Source organism: Ipomoea nil, unplaced genomic scaffold (genome assembly GCF_001879475.1).
Source record: "Ipomoea nil cultivar Tokyo-kokei standard unplaced genomic scaffold, Asagao_1.1 scaffold2879, whole genome shotgun sequence".
NCBI lineage: Eukaryota > Viridiplantae > Streptophyta > Magnoliopsida > Solanales > Convolvulaceae > Ipomoea > Ipomoea nil.
In genome coordinates this window covers 246,500-257,036 of record NW_017619307.1, presented here as the reverse complement: position 1 = coordinate 257,036, position 10,537 = coordinate 246,500, and the positions used below count along the sequence as shown (strand labels likewise).

The 10,537-nt window shown below is 41.5% G+C and overlaps 1 long non-coding RNA gene across 1 annotated transcript; it reads right to left on the bottom strand.

The window, feature by feature from the left end:
- Positions 1-229: 229 nt before the first annotated feature.
- Positions 230-3,428, bottom strand: LOC109160692. Its single transcript, XR_002050810.1, has 3 exons — positions 3,111-3,428; positions 2,324-2,413; positions 230-839 (listed from the first exon to the last, which is right to left on the bottom strand). It is a non-coding gene; the product is annotated as an uncharacterized LOC109160692 (long non-coding RNA).
- Between the last annotated feature and the right edge of the window lie 7,109 nt (positions 3,429-10,537).

Below are 10,537 nucleotides of genomic sequence, written 5' to 3'. Positions count from 1 at the left end.
TGCTTTTCCAGCAATATCCTACTTTAATAAGCAGTATCACAGCAAACTGTGTTCCCAAACAAATAGGAGGGAACACGCCTAGCCTATCGGTGTTTAACAAGCAGAATTATGTAGACAAAACATGCCCCAAAGTTTGATCACAAGTAGTTTTGCCATCCTAGCCTCCTAGGTACCCTTGGCTGATCAAGGTGAATAGAAATACTTAACAGCAACCAAAGATTTTTCTGCTTTCTCCTTGTTCAATAAGATGAATTATCACGGCAGCTCATGCAGCTCACACACACACACACACACACAAACACGCTTAGTGCAACAAAATTTAATTTGTGCGCCAAAGCCCAAATAGTTTCCTGCTACATGTAGTTGAGTAGATAGAAAATAATTGTTACGGTAGGATGCTAACAAATCGAATCAGTACCCAAGTTTAAATAAAACAACATTGATGTACTATCCAAAAACTAGTCAAAACCATAAAAACATAGTGTTGTAGTGTTCCGATTGTGCTAGGTAGCCTTGCCTGACCTTTCACGGTCATACTGTGCAACGTGAGTAGATACTGATGGCTTGTGCTCATTTACATCCGACATAATAATGTTATGCATGAAACGCTTTTGAAGGTTTTGAAGTTGTTCTGTGTCCCCTTTTATCAACCCACACTCCCATTCTACACAATCTTGTCCAGTGAATGACTCCATATGACGCATCGCGTACACTCTGGAGTCATACTTGTTAGTTGTATCCCGCCATACTATTTGCATCTTCTTCGGTTCCATGTTGCGGATCATAACTGCATGAATTGGCTGGTTGTTGATTTCAAGGAAAGAGGCAAGCTAGTCAACCTGCAAGACAACCAGATGCACGTGTTAACTGTTAATAACATATTAACTATTAAGATGTATGCACAACGGAGGTAGCCAGATGCACGTATTAATAACTAGAACTCCTAACTTGTAGTGCCCACATTTTTTCCATCTTTAGAGTATAGTGATGCCATTCTTTTTAACAATAAATGCATTGCAGAATTTGGGCATATTTAATTTAATGATCATAGTAAGTGAAGCGCACCAAAATTGCTTAGCAATGTGTTAACACCCCCTCCCCAACAACATGCCACATGGTGCAATGGTGAACTATGAGTTAAAGCATATAGCACAAGGTCCCCTACCAGAACAACAAAACTTGAAAAACTCCAGCTGCTAACAACGTAGACGCAACCCTTTATTGCCTACTGTTTTCAATTGCAACCCTTAACAGAATGGAACTAATGCAGTTGCAACCCTTAACCGATTTAATTTGAAATGCAAAACTAAGATATTGAACAAATTAGTAAATGGGACACTTAACCGATTCAAACCTCATCCTATCATTTAGTATCAATGAGCAATGCATTCCAGCCGCTAACAATGTAGTTGCAAACCTTAACAGATTCAAATCCAAATGCTTAACTAAGATATTGATCAAATAAGTAAATGGCACCCTAAACAGATTGAAACGTAATCATATCATTTTCTATCAATTGAAATATAATTAAAACATTACTATTATTCTTACTATTATACAAAGATTACAAACAATAAGGGAGAATTTGTTTTCCTTTAACTAGTCCAATCAATCAGTGATTTAAGCATATTGAACTGTCCAGTCAATTACATACTGGCCAGTAGATAATTAAATTTTTAAATACCTAATTTAGTTAATTAAACCTACCCTCCAGTAAGAAGTGCAAATGCAAGTGTAAATAGTTAATCTTCAGTAAATGGGTCCAATGCATTATGGTCTAACTAGTTAATCTTCAGTAAATGGGTCCAATGAGATTTACTCTAATGCATTAGGAGTAGGAATGCAATCCGCCGTCCTGAAATTTAATGCATCATCCGTGTATTAATTTTCATATACGGATGCAATCCTAGCCAAATTCAATCTAACTAAATTAGGCTAGGAATGCACAATACGAAAATGGCTGCAATCCACAAATACATCGAGCGACCCATAGAGTAAGAATAATGGTTGCAATCATCTAATGCATTAGGAATAGGAATGCAATCCTCTAATGAAATTTAATGCATTACCCTACTGTTCTCGAAGAGTACTGAGTGCAGTGGTTTAAACAGCTCTTTATATTGCACAGGCCTCACTGGAATCCTATCTAAATGTTAGCTAAGTGATTAGGCTAAGAATGCACAACCGATGCTTTTATTCCACAGACCTTTCAAAAATACGAACTAAGCGGTCTCAATGTAGTTAGGCAAATAATGCACAGCAAGGACACAACCATAGAAATAGCCCATGACTGTAAACATAAAGCACACAACACCCCACTTACCACGGTGAGCCCACCTCTGCGCCAACCGCCGCCTAGAAGAAACCTGGGAAGCAACTCCGGCCGCCGCCACACCCAATGCATCACGAACCGCTGAGAGAGGAAAATTGAAGATATAGAACAAGAAATTAAACCCTCAATCAATACAAGAACTTATTTTCTTTCTTTTTTTCCAAAAACTGAAGATACAAATCAAGAACATATTTTTTTTTTTTTTTTTTCCAGCAACCAGTAGCATTCAAAACAGAATAAGCAAAATAAATATAATCAAACAGACAACTAATGCACATAACACCATGCACTGATTATCTTAATTAGTGAGACATGGAATTCATAATTACTCTAACAGACATCATTGGCATTGTCAAGTTAACCCTAATACAGTGTACTAATCAGCTTGATTAGTGATATATTACACATGAAATCCATAATAATTATCCTAAGAGATCAGACATCATTGCTCTTAGCTTGCATGTTCCTCCAATCAAAAAAATTTGGTTGTGTACAGTCCAAATTAGGTTGGTAAGCAATCACAGTCAAGGTAAACTATGTTGCTATTCCTAAGATTGGTGGTCACAAGATCACAGTAGCATCCAAAACAGAATAAGCAAAATAAATATAATCAAATTCAATATAATCAAGAACTAACATGCAAGCCGGCATGAAATGGCCACGAGCACCGAATGCACACAAGGCACAACGTACCCCAAATTCCAATTCGAGCAATTTGAGCAAAAAGAAGACTGCAATACTAGGAATATAACGACAGAGCAAGAAAACCGGCACTAACCTCGTTGTGCCCACCGGTGCACCGCTCGTCGCCTTGCGGAGACCCTAGAAGCTACCCTGTTCGCATCCCAGATTCCCAGTCAAATGCACCACCCGTCGTGGAGGGCGGCTGACGGCCACCAGCGCGGCGCTTGAAGGGCCTAGCCGCCGAGTGCACTCTGTGAGCACCGGCCGAGGATGGTATCGGCGGCGCGAATAGATGGCCGGACGCACCCCTCTTCGATTGTAGACTGCCATTGGACCTAGCCATCCCTAATCGCGCAACCCTCGGGAGAGAAAGCACTGAGAATACGGTGTACGCAAGAGAGAGAGAAGCGACATGGAAAAAAAAAAAAAAAAAAAAAAAAACATAAATAAAAACAACCCACACGCACGGCGTAAAGTGGGTGAGTGCAAAATACTAAAATGCCCCTATGACCTCTACAACCCAACAAATAGCATGTAGACGGTGCACTGGTCTCGCGTGCACCCAAAATAGAAATGCAATCACAACCCTCGATCAGCCAACATGAAAGGTTAAAAACAGTGCACAAGTTCACAAGATAATAACAGTTCACATCTGAACTTTTTCCTATATATATATATGTATGTATGTATGTATGTATGTATGTAGGATTATATTCAAATACAAACGGATGTTAAAATACAAATGTGTGGATTGGTTAGGATCGTTAGATTTTGGGGTTGGATGGATAAGATTAATTTAATTATTTAAGGGGATTTAAATGAATAGCGCCTGTTTTTATTATTAGGGGGGTATTTTTGGGTTTTTATTCATGATGTAATCATATCAGATTCCACGCGCCAGTGTTAATTGGGGAGCCCGATTTCTCTCTTTCTCTTTAGCGATCATTGACCGCACAATTTCCCTATGCCGTTCGATTCCTTCTCTTCATCACCAGCGACGATGGTCTCCGGTGGGGATCGCAATGGAGCCAAGCGTCGGGGACCACCATCACGGAGTGTAGGTTGTGGTATTTTTCTCCCCTTTTGTGGTTTTCGAATTTTTTAAAATTATAATTGTTTGTGTTGCAGTGGCCGTTTGTCGGGGGTGGTCATGCATGTGTGTTTCTATTACATTCGTGCTATGTGGGGGTGTCGGGGTGGTGGTTCCTGGTTTGGACGGCGTGGTTGCAGCATAATTTTGTAGTTTAGGGTTTTTTGGTGGCCATTAGCTATGGGAGATGAGTGTTAGTGCAGGGGGCTGGTGGTGGCCGGCTGTCGCTGGCAGTGGGGTGTGGTGGGGGGGGGGGGTGGGGCTGAGTTCTTATGTCTGGGGTGGGGGTGTTTGGTTGATTCTTGTGCTTGGTCTGGGACTCTGGGTTGTTTATGGTGGTAGCGATGGGTGCTGGGATATGTATGGGCTGTATAGTTGGTGTCTTTGTTTTTTTTTTTTAATGTTTTTTTTGTGTGTTTGTTTTTGTGTTTCACTGTACTAGATTTTACCCAGATTTGTTCTGGAAGCTATCCCTATGGATCTTCTTAAAAGGAAGGGACAGAGGGAGAAAGCAATAAGAATTATTATAGCAGAGTACAAGTCTTCATTTTGGTTGTTATTGTTGTTGTATGCATCCCCCATTGTACTTTTTTATTTTTGTTTTTATTTGTTTATTTTATGCCCGGGCAGTGGTGGGCATTGTTTATTTTCTTTAATTTTTTACTTGGCAAGTACACTTGACCTTAACTTTTTTTTTTTTTTTAACTGTGCATTTATTCCAAACTTTTAAAGGAGGATAACACCTCTACAAAGACGCCATGGCCCCAAAAGTGAGCCATGGCTCACAAAACAGACTATGTACAGGAGTGGCCCAAAAGTGACCACCCCAACATATACTACAAAAATCGAAAGAGCCCAAGAGCCTAACTCAACCTAGGCCATTCGGCCTTCTACAAAAATGGCCATAAGGCCCTCAATCTATCCGGCCAAAAGGCCTCTTATTATTATTAATCTGCGCAAGGCCATAAAGGCCATAAATTGTACCCTAGGACCAAGGCCCATAGGCCCCTCGGCCCTATCTCAACAACCGGCCACAATGGCCTTATCATATCACCAAGGCTCCATTGCAAAAGAGCCCTTATTTAATTAGGCCCCTGGGCTATTTAATTAAATAGACCCAGCAGTCCTCCAAAGCTCTAAGGCCATTCGGCCATAAAATCATAGAGGCCCAAGGCCCAGTCGGCCTTCTCCAGAGCTGCAAGCCATTCGGTCCATATGGCCTTTTCTAACATGGCCAAGAATCAAGTGGGTTTTTATTTAACCCACCAAGAACCCAAGCTTCGTCCATCACCTTAAACCATCACCATAAACCAAGACTGCCCAGATTCGTCCATCACCTTAGAACGCCATTGGACCAACCTTATGCCTCCCAAAACTTCAAAGCCAGAATGAATTCCCCCATACTGCTTCTTTTTCCTCCTTCCTTAGCATATGAGGCCCATGTGACCCCTTCCTTTTTCCAAACCAAAACTCTCCTTATGCCATAAATCCAGAACTGAGACCAATCACCCCATCATGCTTCTTTTTTCCCCCTTATTTCCCCATCTGTTTTCAGGCCAGCAGAGAGAGCTTCTGTTTCCATGTATTCTCCAAAAGCGCTTCTACTTGGGCTTGTCATCATCACACGAATTCATCAAACTTTTCCCAACATGGAGCATCCTTTCCCAGAGTGAGATCACCTCCATGGCAGCAGCATCTTGCCACTACAAGAGCTTTAAGATGTTGCTGCAGGCTAGCCATAGTCAGTTTTCATGGGGGCAGCCTGGGCCATGTCTTCTCCATGCCCATTTACAAATCTTCCCTCCTATCCATTCTTGATTTGCCCTTAATTGACAACCCAACTTAGTTGTTGGATCAATGCAGTCCTCTTCCAGCTCAGCCTTAACCAATTCAATCAGGATGGTGCAAGCTTTTCTAGCCATGGAATCCTCATCTTCTAAATGCCTTTTTTCCTTTTTATCATAAATCACATCCATATATGATTTTATGACCTTCAATACCCCATCCATCCAATCATAGCTGACCTTCTCTAGCACCTCACTCATCCACACCTGGTAGTCCTCAAGATATCCCTCCCCTTCACTGTCCCCTTCCTCCTCAGACTCTCCAACATCCTGAGAGGAAGTTTCATTATCTGGATCAGTCCCCTCCTCTTCATACTCTAGATCAGGCCCCTCCCCTTCATCATCTGGATCAGCCATCTCCCAAGGATCCTCCTCTTCTTTCCCCACCTGTTTTGATAACTCTTTTAGTTTCTCCAAGTACAATTCCTTTGTTTTTTCCACTATTTCTCCTTTCCTTTTCTCAAACTCTTGCAGTCCCATTTCTTTCTTTATTGTGAGCATATATGCATGAATTTCCTGCTTAGCTTCTTCCCAAACCTCCTTGTTAACCACAAAAGTCATGTGCGCTGTCACAGCCTTATCCTTCAAGACAGAAACCCCCACTTCCTTCCGCTTAGAGGCCCAAATATCTACAGGTAAACTTTGCTCCGTTTCAACCATGTCAGCCCACCTTCCTTTTGCATTTTTCCTTGGATCATTTATACCAACTTCTGTACTTAAATTCCCTTGTTCAGAACCTCCCTTCATCTGCCTCTTTGACCCAAAAATGTTCCCCATATTGCATCCTTTTCTTCCAGATTCAGAATCCCTCCCCTGTCCATTTTCATTAATCCAGACCTGGGGTTGGTTTTCCTTAGGCTTCTTGGAGTCTATGTTTCCAGAGTCATTACCATTAGAACCCAAATTCTGTCCTCCCTCCTTCTTCTTGATCATTCCAGAACCCAAAACCTCCCCTTTCCTTATGTCTACTAAGTTCTCCTTCAATTTTGGACTGTCAACATTATCAGAGTCCTTTTCCCTTAGGACTTTAGCAGCAATTTCATCCATTAAGCCATCTGCAGCCTCCTTTATAGCATCTTGCACAAATTGCTCCTCATTTATCCCATACAAAGGTACTGGACTTATCCCCTTCTTAGGCCTTGAATTCTCAGCACCAAATCACAAGCATGCACAACTGTCTGCCTCCTCTCACCTTTATGACCTTCCACAGCCCTATTCCTTCCATCAGGGGGCTCACCATCAACCTCAGGAGAGGCTGGTTTCTTAGCAGCAATTTCACAAATAGGTGGTGTGCCTGCAGTATCTTTAGCTTTATGCTTCTTACAATTGTTTAATTCATGGCCAATTCTACCACACTCAATACAATACTTAGGCACCATTCTATCATAGACAATCGATTGCCAGAATCCTCTACCACCCTCCCCAATTGCAACCCAAATCCTTTCTAGAAGAGGCTTTCGAAGATCAATCTCAATTCTAACTAAGGCCACATTTGGCCTCGATTTTCTCTCTGTTACAGAATCGAGAGCCAGTAGGTCTCCGATCGGAGAACATAATTTTCGCAACATGTCTTCAGAAAATAAATGCAAAGGCAAGTTCGGAAGATGTATCCATATCGGAGTGAATGGGGAGTCTAGCCATGGCTTCCAGTCTGGAGACCACCTAGCAATCCAGAAGCTCTCACCATCTATCACTGCCTTGTTCCTCATCAACGCTTTTTTACAGTCAGTTTCAGACGCGAATCGGAGTATCATCGTATTTGCATTCACAGAGCCAACTTGCACTTCCCCCTTAGCGTAGAGACGCGCTCCGATTTTTGCCCTAATCTGCGCCAGTGGTGGACGATTTCTCATAAATCGACCGATTATCGTCACTTTCCGCTCGATCTCCGCTAAGCTCGTCCACTCCTCCTTCGTGAGTCGCACAGACGCCTCCCCAACCTCGAAGGCTTCGCAGATGGCAGTCGGTATCTCACGGCGTTTCACTCTGATCTCGGGAAATAACACCGTATTTAACATAATCACATGAATAGGTTGTGTTTTGATATCACTGCCAAATAATTGCAAGAGATCTAAACAGTGCTCTACATTTTGTTTGTTTATAATGATTTCACTTTTTTCTTGTGCCTGTCTACTAATGCATTTCTTGGCGGTCATTCCATGTTATCAAGGGAAATAGAGTATGATGGATTGATGGCATTGTTCTTGAGTCCTGGTCAAGGTGGCAGCTTATGGTATCTTTGCATGATTTTGATAATCGAAATAAGGTGCATTTTTTTAGAGTCAATTCCATTTTTGGTCCTAGACTTATTAGGGCGTGGACAATTTTCATCCTCCATAATAAAAATTGCCAATTTGTAAACACGCTTATGGATCGTTAGACATTTTTAATCCTCCGTCATTTGTGTCGTCGGTTGACCGTGAAAATGAAGGGTATTTATGTCATTTTATGCCTTCTCCTAATCTTGCCAAGAAGAACAAAGTCTTCGCTGTTGACCGAGGATTCCAGATTAATTCAGCAACTCAACACCTCCGTCTCCTACTTCAATCTCAAATCTCCTCATCCGACGTGGGCCCCAAATCTCCGGGGCAGCCGCCGCCGCCAACCACCAGCCTGATGAACCCCACGGCGAACTCCGTAACATCGCCACCGCCTTCCCTGCTGCCGTCGGAGAATGGCGAACAAGGTCTCTAATTTCTCCTATCTCATCCAGCGCGTTACCGCGTCTTGCTTGCTTCACCCACTGGGCCGCTGGTCACCGACGTCCTCGACGACTACGATATTTCGGTTAGTCGCGGCAGCAAGGACTCTGATGTCGACAAGTGCAAGGCGGAGAAGGAGAGCACACATTACGAAGACGCCGGAGAAGAAGCAGATTTCAAGCTTCTAGGAGGCAGCGGTAAGGAGGAGTCGAGAACTGTCCTGAGCCGAATTCAAGCAACTCCTATTCTTCCTCTGTCGTTGATTTCGACCGTTCTGAGCCAAATTCGCTGGGAAAAGCTGTTGATCTCAATCTCAATCTCCCTCCTCCCGCTCCGATTGACAGATATGCTCAGACCCACTATTTCCTTTCTTTTCTTTTCTTGAAAAACAAAATCTTTATTTCGCTGGGGATTTCTTTGATTAATCCGCTTTCCATTCCTTTCCTCTTAACGGAGATGTGGCGGTGGCGGTAATGCTTTCCCCCCTTTCTTTTGCTTTTTATTTATAGAGTTTTATTTATAGAGTTAATTCCTTGTAGAGTATCTGATCCGATTTTTTATCTTTTGTTCACTTTTCTGGAATCGAGAAGGGCTCTTGAGAGAGTGAGGTGTGGAATGATTTATGGTTGAAGAGATTTTATGTCGGCAAGGTATGGATTGGGTTCTGTGTTTGGGGCTTTTTTGTTGAAGCTCTACCTTGCTGTTTCTTCTGTTTTGTTCACTCTTGCATGCAAAGATTTTTCCTCTACTGTTCAGTTCAGCAGAGAACCGCCGTTGTTTTCCCTAGTGGTTGTAGGAAAATTTTTTGTTTGATTTATGTTGTTTTATGAGATTGATCTGTGATGGGTTTGTGTGGATTTTGCAGGACTTGTTATGGTGTACATCAAGTCATCACTCATCAACACTCACTGCCAGCGGATGAGTTAGGCAGATTAGAAGGAGAGAACACATAAAAAGACAGCTTTGCCTTCTATTTCACGGTCAATAGACGAATTTATTGACGGAGGATTAAAAGTGTCCAACGATCAATAGGTGTGGCTATAATTTGGCAATTTTTATTATGGAGGATGAAAACTGTCCACGTCCTAATAAGTCTAGGACCAAAAATGGAATTGACTCCATTTTTTTAATTTCTTGGTTGTTTGGGAGTGCATGTGTTATACTTGTCTGTGAAATGGTTTGTGCATATGGTGACAGTTGAATGTGCCTTTTATGCTTTGAGGGTTTTAAGAGTTTTTACGGTGTTTATTTTTTTGAAAACAGTTTTTACTGTGTTTTTTTTTTCTTTAATCTGGTTTTGGGTGATTTAATTTTTTTTTTTGTTTGTGTATCTTAGAAGTTTTGGGTGTGCACTTGTGGTGTTTGTGTTGGTTCTGGTATATATATACAAGGGTGGTTATACTTGCTGTGGAAATGGTTTGTGCATATGTTAACAGTTGAGTTTGGAAGCTTGTTCTTAGAGGCTAGAAAGATGCAAATGCGTTGTCGTGTGTTACAACATAGTGTTGTTATTATTAATATTATTATTATTGTTATTATTATTATTATTATTATTATTATTATTATTATTATTATTATTATTATTATTATTATAGTGGGATATCCACCTTCTTAGGTAGTTGGTAGTGGGTTAGTGGGTTGTTTTATATTATTATGTATAAATACCTACCTATGTAATTGAAGAAGGGTGACTTTTGGAAATTCAGAATTTAGGCTTTCTATTAAGGAAAGATTGGGGAGAAGAAGCACTCCAGAAACGCTTCAATTCATTTGTGTTCTTAAGTTCCTAAGCCTGTGACGCGATCCTAATATCCCGGTCCATAACATTTGGTATCAAAGCCAATGTCATGGGCGATCAGGCCCTGGCAAATTCCATTCAGAACCT